The sequence below is a fragment of the Choloepus didactylus genome, chromosome 6 (assembly GCF_015220235.1).
Source record: "Choloepus didactylus isolate mChoDid1 chromosome 6, mChoDid1.pri, whole genome shotgun sequence".
NCBI classification, from domain to species: domain Eukaryota; kingdom Metazoa; phylum Chordata; class Mammalia; order Pilosa; family Megalonychidae; genus Choloepus; species Choloepus didactylus.
The window spans coordinates 30,163,047-30,179,873 of record NC_051312.1 but is presented as its reverse complement, the minus strand read 5'-3'; the positions used below and the strand labels follow the sequence as shown (position 1 = coordinate 30,179,873).

The 16,827-nt window shown below is 37.6% G+C and overlaps 2 pseudogenes; one reads left to right on the top strand and one right to left on the bottom strand.

Annotated features, from left to right (window-relative positions):
- The first annotated feature begins 5,261 nt into the window (after nucleotides 1-5,261).
- On the top strand, nucleotides 5,262-7,662 carry LOC119536862 (annotated as a pseudogene).
- A 5,588-nt stretch (nucleotides 7,663-13,250) lies between these two features.
- On the bottom strand, nucleotides 13,251-14,149 carry LOC119537944 (annotated as a pseudogene).
- Nucleotides 14,150-16,827: the final 2,678 nt, after the last annotated feature.

Sequence of the window (16,827 nt, the reverse complement as noted above, 5' to 3'; positions counted from 1 at the left end):
GCCTAAGAGTCACCTCCAGAGAACCTCTTTTGTTACTCAGATGTGGCCTCTCTCTCTAAGCCAACTCAGAAGGTAAACTCACTGCTCCCCCTCCATGTGGGACATAACTTCCAAGGATAAGAATCTCCCTGGCAATGAGAGAAATGACTCCCAAGGATAAGCCTGGATCCTGTGTTTTGTGATTGACAAAACCTTCTGGACCAAAAGGGGGAAAAGAAATGAAACAAAATAAAGTTTCAGGAACTGAGAGATTTCAAATGAAGTCAAGAGGTCATTCTGGAGGTAACTCTTGTGCATTATATAGATATTCCTTTTTAATTTTTAGTTTAATAGAATAGTTAGAAGGAAATATCTGAAACTATTGAACTGAAATCCAGTATCCTTGATTCTTAAAGATGATCATATAACTACATAGCTTATATGGTGTGACCATGTGACTATGAAAATCTATGGCTCACCCTCCCTTTACACAGTGTATGGACAAATGAGTAGAAAAATGGGGACAAAAAGTAAATGAGTAATAGGGTGGAGAAGGGATATGGGATGCTTTGGGTGTCCTTTTTACTTTTATTTTTATTCTTATTTTTATTTTCTGGAGTAATGAAAATGTTCAAAAATTGATTGTGGTGATGAATGCAAAACTATATGATGATACTGTGAATAATTGTTTTACACTTTGGATGATTGTATGGTGTATGACTATATTTCAATAAAAATGTAAGCATTTTTTAAAAAGTATACATGTATGCAGACCAGATGGAAGATTTTGATACTATTGCATGTCTGGGTGAGTGTTAGAGATGGGAAAAGTGGGAGATATGAGAGGTATTCAGAGTCAGTCAATAGGATTTGAGTATTCCTTGGATACAGAGGCTAGGAAGAGGACCAAGAATTTTTCAAAAAGAAAAATAATAATAATTTGGCCATAGTACTCAACCAAGATGGCAGCATAATTTACCCCAAGGTGTTGCCCCACAACAGAATTTTTGAACCCTCAAACAGAATAAATTCAAAGAAAACCAAAAAGAGAAACATGCAAGTCAAACTTTCCAAAGCCAAGACAAGAGCATTCTAAAAGCTGCAAGTTAAAACCAACAAGTTATACACAAGGGAATCCCAATAAAATTAAGTCCTGATTTCTCATCAGATCATGGAGGCAAGAAGGCAGTAAGACTAATTACTTCCGATGTTTAAAGAAAAAAATTGCCAACCAAGAATTTTATATCTAGTAAAACTTTCTTTCAAAAATAAGAAAGAGACTAGATATTCCCAGACAAACAAAATCTGAGGGAGCTCATCACCACTGGATCTGCTCTACACAACATGCTAAAAGGAGTTCTACAGAAAACATCTTCAAGACCTTGTATTAGGCGGACACTTCCTAGACTTTACACCCAAAGCACAAGCAACAAAAGAAAAAATAGGTAAATGGGAACTCCTCAAGCTTAGAAGTTTCTGTACCTCAAAGGAATTTGTCAAAAAGGTAAAGAGGCAGCCAAATCAATGGGAAAAATTTTTGGAAACTACGTATCTGACAAAAGACTGATATCTTGCATATATAAAGAAATCCTACAACTCAATGAAAATAGTACAGACAGCCCAATTATAAAATGGGCAAAAGATATGAAAAGACAGTTCTCTGAAGAGGAAATACAAATGGCCAAGAAACACATGAAAAAATGTTCAGCTTCACTAGCTATTAGAGAGATGCAAATTAAGACCACAATGAGATACCATCTCACACCAATTAGAATGGCTGCCATTAAACAAACAGGAAACTACAAATGCTGGAGGGGATGTGGAGAAACTGGAACTCTTATTCATTGTTGGTGGGACTGTATAATGTTTCAGCCACTCTGGAAGTCAGTCTGGCAGTTCCTTAGAAAACTAGATATAGAGTTACCGTTCGATCCAGCGATTGCACTTCTCGGTATATACCCGGAAGATCGGAAAGCAGTGACATGAACAGATATCTGCACGCCAATGTTCATAGCAGCATTATTCACAATTGCCAAGAGATGGAGACAGCCCAAATGTCCTTCAATAGATGAGTGGATAAATAAAATGTGGTATATACACACAATGGAATACTACACGGCAGTAAGAAGGAAAGATCTCGTGAAACATATGACAACATGGATGAACCTTGAAGACATAATGCTGAGTGAAATAAGCCAGGCACAAAAAGAGAAATATATGCTACCACTAATGTGAACTTTGAAAAATGTAAAACAAATGGTTTATAATGTAGAATGTAGGGGAACTACCAATAGAGAGCAATTATGGAAGGGGAACAATAATCCAAGAAGAACAGATAAGCTATTGTGGGTAAATTTAACATTCTGGGAATGCCCAGGAATGACTATGGTCTGTTAATTTCTGATGGGTATAGTAGGAACAAGTTCACAGAAATGTTGCTATATTAGGTAACTTTCTTGGGGTAAAGTAGGAACATGTTGGAAGTAAAGTAGTTATCTTAGGTTAGTTGTCTTTTTCTTACTCCCTTGTTATGGTCTCTTTGAAATGTTCTTTTATTGTATTTTTTTAAATTATTTTTTATTTTTTTATTTTTCATACAGTTGATTTAAAAAAAAAAAGTTAAAAAAAAAAAAAAACAAGGAAAAAAATATGTATAGCCCCCTTGAGGAGCCTGTGGAGAATGCAGGGGCATTGGCCTACTCCACCTCAATGGTTGCTAACATGACCACAGACATAGGGGACTGGTGGTTTGAGGGGTTGAGCCCTCTACCACAGGATTTACCCTTGGGAAGACTGTTGCTGCAAAGGAGAGGCTAGGCCTCCCTATAATTGTGCCTGGGAGCCTCCTCCCGAGTGCCTCTTCGTTGCTTGGATGTGGCCCTCTCTCTCTACCTAAGCCAACTTGAAAGGTGAGATCACTGCCCTCCCCACTACAGGGGATCAGATGCCTGGGGGAGTGAATCTCCCTGGCAACATGGAATATGACTCCCAGGGAGGAATGTAGACCTGGCATCGTGGGATGGAGAACAACTTCTTGACCAAAAGGGGGATGTGAAAGGAGATGAAGTGAGCTTCATTGGCAGAGAGATTCCAAAAGGAGCCGAGAGGTCACTCTGGTGGGCACTCTTACGCACGATTTAGACAACCATTTTTAGGTTCTAATGAATTGGGGTAGCAGGTGGTAGATACCTGAAACTATCAAGCTACAACCCAGAACCCATGAATCTCGAAGACAATTGTATAAAAATGTAGCTTATGAGGGGTGACAATGCGATTGGGAAAGCCATAAGGACAACACTCCCCTTTGTCTAGTTTATGGATGGATGAGTAGAAAAATAGGGGAAAGAAACAAACAAACAAAGGCACCCAGTGTTCTTTTATACTGTAATTGCTCTTTTTCATTTTAATTATTATTCTTGTTATTTTTGTGTGTGTGCTAATGAAGGTGTCAGGGATTGGTTTAGGTGATGAATGTACAACTATTTAATGGTACTGTGAACAATCGAATGTACGATTTGTTTTGTATGACTGTGTGGTATGTGAATATACCTCAATAAAATGAAGATTTAAAATAAAAAATAAATAAATAAAAGGAGTTCTACAGACTGAAAGGAAGGGACACTAGACAGTGGATTAAAGTGGCATAAAGAAATAAAGATCCCTGGTAAAGGTAACCATATGGTTAATTATAAATGCCAGTGTTGTTGAACTATAGTTTTTGGTTATGTACCTACACTTCTTACTTCTTATAGCTTCTGAAATGCAAAGAGATAAAGTGTGATGATAAATCTATGGTTTGGGACATACATTGTAGAAAGATATAATTTGTAACAAAAATAATAAAAAGGTGGGGAGTGGAGGGATACAGGAAAAGTTTATATGTGTGCTATTTAAGGTACATTCATATCAAATCAAACAGGATTTTTACAGATTTAGGATATGAATTTTAGCCTCATGGAAATGATTAATCAAAATAGATATAAAATATATTCAGACAAAAATGAGAGGGACTTAAAATGTAACAATTCAAAAAATCAAATAAATATGAATTAGCCCTTAACAGAAAAATCTAAGGTCAAAACAGGTATAAGAGTTAAAAAGTCAAAATAGCAAAATGATAGAAGAAATTCCTGCTTTATCAGTAGTAACTTTAAATGTAAATGGATTAAAATCTCCAGCCATAGGCAGAATTGGTAGAATAGATTTAAAAAAACAAAAAGGCATGATCCCAATATATGTTACTTAAAAGAGACTCAACTTAAATTCAAAGACATAAGCAGGTTGAAATGAAAAGGATAGAAAAATATATTGTTATGAGTCACAAAGAAGGTCACTATATATTGATAAAGAGATCAATTCAACAAGAAGACATAATTATAAATGTATAGGCACCTAATGGCAGAGCCCTAAAATATATGAAGCAAAAAGTGACAGATTTGAAGGGAGAAACAGACAGTTCTACATTAATATGAGACTTCAATATACAACTTTCAATAATGTATACAGTATCTATACTAAGATCAATAAACAGAAGACTTAAATTATACTTTAAACCAACTAGATTTTGACAGAACACACCACCCAACAGCAGCAAAATACATGTTTTTCTTTAGTGCACATAGATAATTCTCCTGGATAGCCCATACGGTAGGTCACAAAACAAGCCTCAATAAATTCAAAAATATTGAAATCATAGAATATATGACCATAATGGAATGAAAGAAGAAATCAATAACAGGGAAACCTGGAAAATCCTCAAATATGTGGAAATTAAACAATGCACTCTTAACCAATGGGTCAAAGGGTAAATCATAAGGGAAATTCAGAAATAATTTGACATGAATGATAATGAAAACACAACATACCAAAATTTATGGGATGGGGCAAAGGAAGTATCAGTATGCAAAAACCTCCCAACAAAGAAAAGCCCAAGAACACATGAGTTCTAGAAAAGCCACAGAAGTAAGAAACTGAAATCTTTGAAACTTGGAAGAGAAGGAAGAGACCAGCAGACACTGCCATGTGCCTTACCATGTGGCAGAGGAGCCAAGGATCGCTGGTAGCTGGTCTTCAGGGCCTGATGATGCCTTAATTTGGACATATTTTGCAGCTTCAAAACTGTAAGCTTAATGAAGATGTACACAGAGATGGTGTGTCTAAGAAATTTCAAAAGTTGTGGACCTCCTGATTGAAGTGTAGTCACTTACTTTGATTCTTTATTTTTTTACATTTAATTTTTATATATTTAATTTTATATTTCTGTACTCCTACAAGTGAAAGCCATGATTAAACTAACAGAGCTAAAATGCTTAACAGACAGTCATCTTGTCATCCTAAAGCCGTGGTGGGATGTCTTCTGGTATTACATTACCAGGATCATGCTACTGGTGGCCGTGCTGGCTGGAGACCTCCAGCTTACACAGAGCAGGGTTTTGTGCTGTCTTCCATGTAAGGTTTAGTTAACAATCACTGTGCTGTGCCTTGTGACATCCTGAAAGCCAGTGTGAACATGTCCTTTGATCCCGGGACACTGCTTCCACTCCCCCTCAGAATCCAGAATGACCTCCACTGGCAGTAGTACTCTACATCAATGCTGTCTGTTATGAGAAGCAGCTCCACTGGTTTGCTAAGTTTTTCCCTTACCTGGTGTTTTTGCACACACTTATCTTTTCAGCCTGCAGCAATTTTTGGCTTCATAACCCCAGTACCAGTTCCAGGCTTGAGCATTTTGTGGCCATTCTTCACAAGAGCTTTGATTCTCCAGGGACTACTTGTGCCCTGTAAGAAACCATGGCAGAGCAATCAGAAAGGACACAGACAGTCTCCAAGTCCAAAGTTTGGCTCTCATCCTCAGGGTGTTCAGGTGGCATTGATTCTAGCAAGCAGTCATTGCCCTACTCACAGCCAGGCTTGGAGTCAGCTGGCATAGAAAGCTCCACTTTCAGTGTCCTGGACCAGAAGGAGGGAAAACAAGTGAAAGCCATCTTTGAAAAAGTAAAAAGATTCTGCAAGCATGTGGAGTAGAAGGACATCATTTATAAAGTCAGATAATTATAAAGCAGATAATAGTCAAAGTTATTTTGTTTTTCCTCACCATAACTTATGTCCCATATTTGTTAAGCTATATCATTCTCGAAATCGACTATTCAGTTGATGTGCAGGGTTTTACAGGATATAGGCACTACCAGTGTGTCTACTCCTTGGCAGAAATATATAAGGTCCTGGTTTCATTTTTGTCATTTTGGTTATACTTTATAATCTCACCTTCTCCCACAGCTTGTGATGGATGCTGAGGAGTTCTGTGAAACAATATTCCTTTGGAGCACTAAGAGGAAAAAGCAACTACAGTAATAACCCTGCTGTCAAGAATGACTTTGCATTCCTCCTACATTTAGCTGACCTAAATGATCCTCTTTATTCCAAATGCTTCTCCATATTCCTGTCAGAGGTCAGTGAGAGCAAACTGAAACTGATCAACCTCAATAACAAATGGATGGTTGAGAAACTGAAAAGTAAGCATGTGAAAAATTCCCAGGAATGGGTAGAGCTGCATCCTTTTATGCTAATTGGTCATCCGTACAATGTCTTTGAGCTAACTGAAATTGAAGTGCTGAGCCTGGAGCATATCCCTGAGGTCAAGCTGCCCTCCACGATCTCCCAGCTGGTCAACCTCAAGGAGCTTCATGTGTACATTCCTCTCTGGTAGTAGACCATCCTGCACTGCCTTCTTAGAGGAGAGTTTTAAAATCCTAAGCCTGAAGTGTACTGAAATTGGAAAAATCCCATGCTGGTTATTTCACCTGAAGAATCTCAAGGAACTTTATCTGTCAGGCTGTGTTCTGCCTGAGCAGTTGAGCACCATGTAGATGGTGGGTTTTCAGGACAAAAACCTGAGAACCTTTACTTGAAGAGCAGCCTCTCCTGGATCACACAGGTTGATAAAGACCTCCTGCCTTCATGCAGAAGTTGCCCCATGGTAATGAGGGAAGAAAACTGGTTGTGTTGAACAACCTGAAAAGGAAGATCAATCTGAAAAGCCTAGAACCAGTCAGCTGTGACCTAGAACACATTCCACACTCCATTTTCAGCCTGAACAATTTGCATGTGTTAAACCTAAAAGAAAATAACCTTAAAACTATAGAAGAGATCTTTAGCTTTCAGCAAATCCAGAATCTTTCCTACTTAAAGTTGTGGTGTAATAATGTTGCTTATATTCCTGCCCCAAATTGGGGCATTATCTAACAACCTAGAGCAGCTCTTTGGACCATAATGATATTTAGAATCTGCCCCTGCAGCTTTTCCAATGCAGCAAACTGCATTATTTGGATCTAAGCTATAACCACCTGACCTTCATTCCAGAAGAAATCCAGTATTGAAGTAATTTGCAGTATTTTGTTGTGACCAAAAACAACATTGAGCTGCTACCTGATGAGCTGTTTCAGTGCAAAAAGCTTCAGTGTTTACTTCTGCGGAAAAATATCCTGAAGAGTTTGTCCCCTCACATGGGTGAGCTATCAAACCTTACTCACCTGGAGCTCATTGGTAATTACCTGGAAACACTTCCTCCCAAACTGGAAGGATGTCAGTTGTTAAAAGGAGCTATTTGATTGTTGACAAGAATTTGCTCAGTACTCTTCCTCTCCCTGTAATAGAACATTGCAGATATGCTTAGATAAATATTGATCTAGAGAGAAGAGACCCCATGTCTCAAAATAATTTTTTAAAGTATGCCCCCAGGGCTTTAAAAGAAGTAAAATTTCCTAAGCTCTAAAGATGAAAAATGGATGATGATTATGACTAACCGTAAACAAATGTCTTATTAAAGCAACTCAGCATCTAGCCCTAAATTAAACAGGTAAAAGGTGTTAATACTAAACTGAAGTTCCATGAATAATTGATATTTAATTTATTGAGATATTGTAAGAAGAACACATCAAGGATTGAATGGGGGACACAGAATTATTGTATCTTTACCTTGCAATTTTTCCCTCACATTCACCCAGCCCCCAATACTAACTTGTTTTTAACTGACTTCCTCTTGGTATTGGTAATCAGGATCCTAAACTCATCACTGTAAATATCCATGATGAAAACTCACCACTGCCTTTGATTAATGTCCATAAATTTCTTGGGCAGTGTGCATTGTGTTTAGCAGAATATCTTTTTGGATTATTTTTTACTTCTTTGCCCACCTTGCTTAAGTCTTCACTAGTCTTGTTTTCTCCTAATAACCATGATGTACCCTGAGAAAATGACTGCTTTTGGCCTTTGCATAGAACAGGAGGAGCTATGATACTTAGGATCATGTATTCTCTGAAGTTTCTTGTCTATTACCAAAGCCCTTTTTTATTTTCTAAAATTTTTATATTAAATGTAAAACATAAATATTTTCTATTGAATAATCTTGGATTCAACATCTGTGAGAATAATTTTCATAAGGTACAGAGCTGATGCATTTCTTTTGGAATTTACAATTAATGTTCTTGGTTTTGGCAGTCTGTGACTCTCATGTTTATGTGCTTTCAGCTCCAAAATGTTTTTCTATTCTGCAATTAATTATGGCAAACAAAAGCCTTGTCTCATGCACTGAAATATTTGGGCTGAAATCCCCATGAGAAAATGACCGCATCATCTACCTCTCTCTTCCCCTTGTGCTGTGTATTTCATGGGTACGATTCTTAGTAACTTACAAAAACTGTGATGGAGGGGAGAGGAACAGTTCCAGGTTTTTTAAATTGACTTTTAAACACTTGTAGAAATTTCATAAGAGTTAGAGCGAAATACTTTTGCATGATCTCTAGATATAATGTAAAACACTCAGCTATTCAGTGTTTAAGATGAAATTCTCAAAGCTCACAAAGAAAAAGATGCATTTAATGTGGAAATTCATCTCATACCTTTGTCTAAGTCTTCTGGAATACATTTTGCTCCTTTTTATAAGGAGCTTTGTGTTTGGCTTTTTTTTTAATCATGTGAATTGAGTAAAATCTAGTGGCTCTGGTTGGGGAAATGTACATTCTTAATGTGTCTTTCTCTAGGCACTTTGATGCCACCTCATTTTGGATGTAACTATGAGGTAATCTGTTAACTGCTTCTAGGCAAAACTGGAAAACGCTATGGATAAAGACTTCTGTAAATATGGAATTGTGGTGTTCTGATTTTTCTTACTTTGCCTGTTATGGAAAAATGAAAATGAGCCTTTAAATTATGACAAAATGTAGCTTGCCTCAACTGCCACACACACACACACCACACCAGGACTGAAGTTCAGAGGAAAGAATTGTTCATGTCAAATGAAATTTGAATAAAATTAATTATAAAGAATATAGAAGACCAAAAGCCACCTAACAGGCTAATGTTTATTCTGATTTGGAAGGAACAGTGTAAACATTTAATTCTCACCAAAACTTGCCTTTAGTCAGAACATTCAAGTTTTCAGGAAACAAGGCCTAATTGATAGAACTTTCTTAGGACTTTAGAAAACAGATTCTGCCTTTTTCCAGGTTTTATTTTTTTTAATTTTCATTTTTTAAATGTGAGTTGATGGTCACTTTAATGTTCACATTTGTTTCACAATTGAATTGACATGTGCCCTGATTCAAGTGTTGGATAGGATTATTTTAAGTTTTGGACATCAATGTGATAAGTGGAGAGGAGTTTTAATGTTTTTTGTCCATATAATTAACTGTATTTTCTAAAAGAAACCCCACTCTCTCCTATAAGGAAAAATTTTCAAAGCATAGTATGTTTCTATGTTCAATAGTATGTATGTTTATGTCTTTTTAAGAGTTGGAAATTTTTCAGTCACCATTTCCTCAAATATTCTTTCTGCCCACTTTCCCTTCTCTTCACCTTTTGGGATGTCCATGGCATGTATGATTTTGTACCTCATTCTGTCATTCAATTCCAGAGACCCCGCTCAATTTTTTCCATTTCTTCCTTTATCTGTTCTATTATCTGTATGATTTCAATTTCCTTATCTTCTAGTTCACTGACTCTTACTTCTGCCTATTCAAATCTGCTGTTGTATACCACTAGAGAATTAATCTCTTCTAATGTGTCTTTCATCCCCATAATTTCTGTTATGTTTCCTCTTATACTTTCAAATTGTTCTTTACGCACACACATTATCCTATTAGTATCCTTTATCTCTTTAGCCATATTTTCCTTCACCTCCTTAAATTTAGGAGGAGATTTGATTGAACTTCTTTGATTAGTTGTTCCAAATTCTGTGTCTCCTCTGAAGATTTCATTTGTTCCCTTGACTAAGCCATGTCTTCCTGTTTCTTAGTATGGCTTGTAATTTTTGCTGCTGTCTGGGCATCTGATTGTCTTGAGGAGTTTTCTCAGAAGGTTGGTTTCTCTCTGTTATGGGTTTTATTGATGGCATATAATAAAGCTATTCTTTGATGCTTAGCCTGTGTTATTCTAGAACTTCAGAGAAGCCGTTGTTTCATTGATCAGATTTTTTCAGTTCCTCTTCATCTGATTTTTCCCTTGGATATTTGGTAAAATTTTTCAATTTGCACTTTCTGTGCGATTGTTTCACTTCAGAGAGAAAGTTTCCTTTCCTCTGCTCCCTCTCCAGATATCTTGATGTCTTCTGTTTGTTTTTATTTTGCCTTAGTTTTTTACACTCCTTTCATTTTTCTAGCTGCTTTTGCCTGGAGGGCAACTTCTTGGAGGATGGTCACCCAAGAGAGAACTTCTTCAAGTCATTATTTCCCAGCAAAAACATATCCAGGGACCTATGAAGGGGGTACAGCTACCTCTAAAGAGCCTTGGGGAAGGAATCAGGAAGAGCACTAAAATTCTGTTTGACAGGTCTCTCAAGTTGTGCTTTACTGGCCTGCCCAGCAAATGAAGCCCTTCAGCTAACTATTGCTTGCATCCCTGGAGAAGAACTGTGTCTTTAAATCTCCACTGTCTATGCCCCTTTATGGGATGGGGTTGAAACAACAGCTAAGAGCTGGGACCCAGTGATCCAAATTCACTATACAAAAGCCGTGATCAGTGATCAGCTCTGATCATCCCTGTTCTTGGGGAAGAGAAAAATTTATGTCTCTTTCTGTCACCTGAAAGCTAGGTAAGGACTAGGTCCAAAAACAGCTTGTGAAAGTCAGGGATGGCATCAGCAGCTGCCATACAGAGAGGGCAACTCACAATTATTTACCATGGTTTATCAGCCTCTTCCACTCCTCCCTGAATATTGTACAATGTTCTTCTGACTTCCAGAACCCAAAACAGTTGATTTTGACAGTTTCCCATGTTTAAGAGCTGTTTGGGTGGAAGGGCTGAGTCCTTGAGCTCCCTACTCCACCACCTTTCCTGAAAGTGTCTCAAGATCTTTCTTCTTTCGTAATGTAAGAATTTAGAGCTATAAATTCCCCTCTCAGCACTACCTTTGCTGCATCCCCTAAGTTTTGATGTATTATGTTTTCATTTTCATTCATTTCAAGATATTTTCTAATTACCCTTGTGTTTTCTTCTTTGAAGCATTTCTTGTTTAATAGTGTATTGCTTAATTTCCACATATATATGAATATTCCAGTTCTCCTTCTGGTATTGACTTTCACTTTCATTCTATTGTGATCAGAAAAGATATTATTATAAGATTTCAATATTTTTACATTTATTGAGACTTTTTTGTTATGTAACAAATGGAGAATGATCCAGGTGCACTAGAGAAAAATATGTATTCTGCTATTTTGGGGTGAAAAGATCAATTTATATCTGCAATTCTAGTAGGTTAACCATATTATCCAAGTCTTCTATTTTTTTACTTATCTCCTGTTTAGTTGTTCTATCCATTATTGAAAATGATGTATTGAATTTTCCTAGTACTAATTTGGCACTATCTACTTCTCCATTAAATTGGTTGATATTTGCTTCATATATTTTGGGCTTTTCTATCAGTTGCATATGTATTTATACCTGTATCATCTTCTTGTTGAATTCACCCATTTATCAGTAAACAGTGATCTTCTTTCTCCCTCTTAACGGTTTCTGAATTCAAGACTATTTAATCTGATATTAGTATGGTTAGCCCACCTCTCTTTGATTACTATTTGTGTGGAATATTTTTTGCATCCTTTCACTTGCAATCTACTTATATCTTTGAATTTAAGGTGAGTCTCTTATAATGAGCATATACTTGGGTCATGCTTTTTATCCATTTGCCAAACTCAAACTCAGTCTTTTGACAGGAGAGTTAATGTCAAAAATTACATGTTTATACATTATGAGTCCAAAAGCATTGATTTTTCATTACTTTTCATGAATTTGCATTTTAGATCCTCCAAGAAGTAAAAAGTGGAGTTATAAACCAAAGGCTGCCATGAGATTTTTCCTACTGTTTAAACTTGCCTAACTCTTAATTCAGCACTTGCCCAGTTTTTGCAACCTATTAACTGCTTTCTAGAGACCTGAGAAATACTGCTCTGTCTGTCTGCTACTAGTACAAAGATTCCAGAGCTACACCACCATGATGTTCAATTGGACCAAATTTGTTATTTGGAATATTAGCTTATTTCTGGATGGCTTACATGGAGAGAGATCCCAGAGAGATTTAAGCACTGATCTTTGGGCCAAAATGTCAGAAAAGCTGAAATTTTCCAGGGACTTTTCTAGTATTCATGATCAGATGGTCTATGGCGAAGATGTTGAGAACAAAACAGAAGAACATAAAAATCCCTGGATGCAATTTTTAGAGACACACTTCCCCACTTTGAAGCAAAAAAAACATATTGGACACTCCTCCAACAAATATCACCAGGTAATTCTACTGGTGGGTATGTTTTGTTTTAATGAAAAACTGATTGTTTTCAAGTGAGAGTTGAACAAAGAGAAGGTGGATGGAAGGAACAAAAAAGGAAGGAAGAACATGTGGTCAGAGGAGGAGGAATTTTAGCCTACAAAAACATTTGCAAAAATGTTCTCCTTCACATTTGCCTAAATGTTGCCTTCACATTTGCACATGGTTTAAACCATCATAGTGCCCAATCCTATGATATTGGTGTATAGCGTGGAATCAGGTTTCCTAAGATCCAGCAAGACCATCTAAACTCAGTCCTTGGAACATTACACCAGGATACCAGGGAGTCTTTTGTTGTTAAGAAAAATCACAACAGAAGTAAGATTAATTCCTTATATTTGTTTCTGAGGGTTTTTAAATATCCTACTGAAATTAAAATCCATTTAAGGAGATAGAATAATTGCACATATATTAGATTTACCACTTTCCAATGTTCACTATATCCCTGAGTTCACTTTCATCCCCACAACCTCCTCATGGTGTTTTTCACTTCTGCATTTCTGAGTCTGTAGATGATGGGGTTCAGCATGGGGGTGATCACCATGTAGAACACGGCCACCAGTTTGTCCTCAGTGAAGGTGGAAGAAGGTCAGATGTAGAGGAAGATGGCAGGTCCAAAGAACAAGATAACCACTGTGATGTGGGAGGCACAGGTGGAGAGGGCTTTGCACCTCCCCTCTGCAGAATGGTTCCTCAAGTTGACCAGGATGATGATATAGGAGGACACCAAGATGAAGAAGGAGCACAGGGCAATTAAGCTGTTGGCCATTACAGTGACCCCTGAACAAAGGTGTTGGTGCAGGCAAGCTTGAATAATGGCTGGAGGTCACAGAAGTATTGGTCAATCACATTGGGGCCACAGAAGGGCAATTGGATGGTGATGAGAATCTGAATCATGGACTGTAAAAAGCTCCCCAGCCAGGAACCAGCACCTAGTACATGGCACAATTCACAGCTCATAATGGTCATATAATGAAGAGGCTTGCAGATGGCCACATAGCAGTCATAAGCCATCACCACCAGCAAAAGGATCTCAGTGACCCCAAGGAAACAGAAGAACACCTGAGCCAGACAGCCCTCCAGGGAGATGGACTTGGCCTTTGCAAGTAAGTCTGTGATGAATTTAGGGAAGACAGTAAAGGAGTAACTGATCTCCACCAGGGACAGGTAGCTAAGGAAGAAGTACCTGGGGGAATGCAGACTCTTGCTGATGCTGACTGTCAGGATGATGGGGCCATTGCCCACCACTGTGGCCAGGTTCACAGGAAGAAACACTGCAAAGCACACCCTCTGCACCCCTGGATCCTGGAAAAGGCCACTAAAAATGAACTCAGTCACATTATTTCTACTGGCCATGGATTCCATTTGGCGATGATGATTCATAGAAGCTCCCTGTGACAGAAAAAGATCCAATCATAACACATATCCCTCATGTTTGTTCAGCATTGCAAGTTTATAGAAACCTTTCAAACATATTATCTCACTGATTTGTTTGTTTATTTTGTCATAAAAGTTAATTCATTCAGTGCTCAACAGTTTGCTTTTTGCAAGATACTATTCAAGAAAGCTCACAAAAATTCCACGGTTTCAATGTTATAATAAAGAAATATTAGGCTCTGGGATGTTATGAATTAGTGAAGCTCCCTTTAAGGAACAGACCCAAAATTAGACCCAAATCATTTTATCCCAACTCATTCATTATTTCAAGTACACCACACTGAAAAAAAAATCTCAGCACTAAAAATCATCCACATTAATTGCTGACATTTCTCTCAATCACAATATTTTCTCATCAAGCTTTTGCCTTAAGATATTCAAAAGGGAACTTCCCCTGATTTGTGGTTTCCTCCATTTAACCCTTAAGAATGTCATTCTTATAGAAACTTCTTCAATTCTGTAGAATCTCTTTTATATATTTTTTACTTGAGCTATCTAAGTTTCTATATGGTCTCAGGCCCTATAATGTTACATAATTCCATGGCCTCATGAACTTTTACAAATATTTTGAGAAAATTTTGACACCCAAAAGTGAAGCAGACATAAAGAAGTTGATCAGAGTATAGCTCACAATCAAACAACAGTTTCAACATAATGCATGGGTATGCACAGTTTTCCTTGTTTCTGTGTTAATGTTTATTGTCCACCAGCAAACACCTAATAGCAGGTAGGGATTTTTTAATTCATTTCCTTCACCAAATGATTTATCAGGCTCTGGCCCTGTGTCTAGGTGATGAGGACATACCACATTTATTAAAGAGCACACTTGTGAAATGAGATAAAATAATACCTCAATATTTTCTCCTCTTTTAAAATTATTTTAAATAATCTGTTTTATGCTTCAGTTTTCCTTCTTCTACTTGTGCTTCCAACCTGAAAATAGATTATATACCCCCAAATTTCTATCATGGTGAAAACTTGAAAAGATGTACAAAATGAAAATCTGAGATAATCTTCAGTAATTTGCCTTGATAGAAACTGGAAAAGAAAGTGGATTGAATAGATTAAAAGGACACCAAAGAGCAACCTATTGGGAGAGAAGAAGCAAGATGGGGCTTGCTGATTGGATCAGATGAAGGGAAATTAGGGGGCATCAAAAACAACCTAAAAAGACTGGGAAATAGTCTAGTCTGCAGGAAATTAACACTTGGTTTAATGGTTACTTGATAATCAGCATTTTCATTGTCATCCCAACAAGCACACAACCTCACATGCTGCTGTCTTTTATTCAGCATCTTTATGTGCTGAATAAAACAATCATCTCCATGTTTAATTTTACTACTTTGAGGTGGATAATTGATAGATGAGGAAACTGAGGCTGAAAGATTAAGTAACTTTCTCAAAGGAACACACCTCATGAGTGGTGGAGCCAGGGCTGAAACCCAAGTCTATCCAAAGGAAAAAGAGGGGAAGTGACCACATCTCATCCAGGGGAGAAAGTGGTTAGTCATTGCAGTGCTTTACAGAAATGACATCAAGACCAATGGCCAATGCAAAAACTTATCCAGGTTCATTTATTGTGCTTTATCCATAGAAAACAGGAGTATTACAGGAAACCCCAAGTTAATGGGAATGATTTGGTCCCATCACTCTGGAAATAAAAGACCAAGACACAGAGGAGAGTGTGACATACAGATATTTCCCTTTTCTTCGCAACCCCAGAGATTTAGCCAGGACTTAGAGCTGCAGTTAGTGAGTCATTATCTCCTGGAGGGATGACCTGACATTGCACCTGTCACAACAAGGTCTAACTACAGCATTATCTCATTCCTCAACCCTAAGCCTGAAATATTAGTCACCTCTAACTCATGCCTCTCATCTGCTTCCCATATTAATACAAGCCACTCTTCCTTTCTATTTTACTAGTTCTTTCCTCTGTCTTCCTGCAACCTCACCTTCAGGCAGGACTGTAAGCTCCTGTGAGGATTACTGCAGCGTCTTAAATGCCCCATCTGTCTCCCAGTGTGCCAGCCTTCAACCCCCAATTTATTCTGCAACTGGAGTTAGAAATTCTCCCTCACTTTCCCCCTGCTTGAATCACTCAGAAATCACCTCTGTCTCCCTGTTGCCTGGCAATCACGCCTAAAGTCCTCTACCTGACCTTTAAGATTCTCCACAATACTTGCCCAGGCCCCTTCAAACCAACCTTAATGCCCACTAAGAACAATATAACCTCAAATCTATTGAGATCTCCTTCCAAACTCATGAATACAAGTTCATTCCCAGCAAAAGAGCATCCCTTGTATTTTTCACATTACCTGATGTGCCCATCATCCCTGAATCCTCTCTAAATCCTGCCCACTCACTCATGCCCATTGCTTATGAAGCCTTCCTTTGTGGCTTCAACTCTCGTCCATTTAGGTCTGCACTCAACTCTGGAAATTAAATGAAGTGATCATTCTGTTCAGTGCAATAAGGCACACAGTGTTCAGCTCATCATGAGCACTTAATAAATATAAAGTATGTTTATTATTTACTTCTAAAATGCAAATCTGATCCAGCCATACATTTGCATTTCCTACAAGATGAAGTCTTGT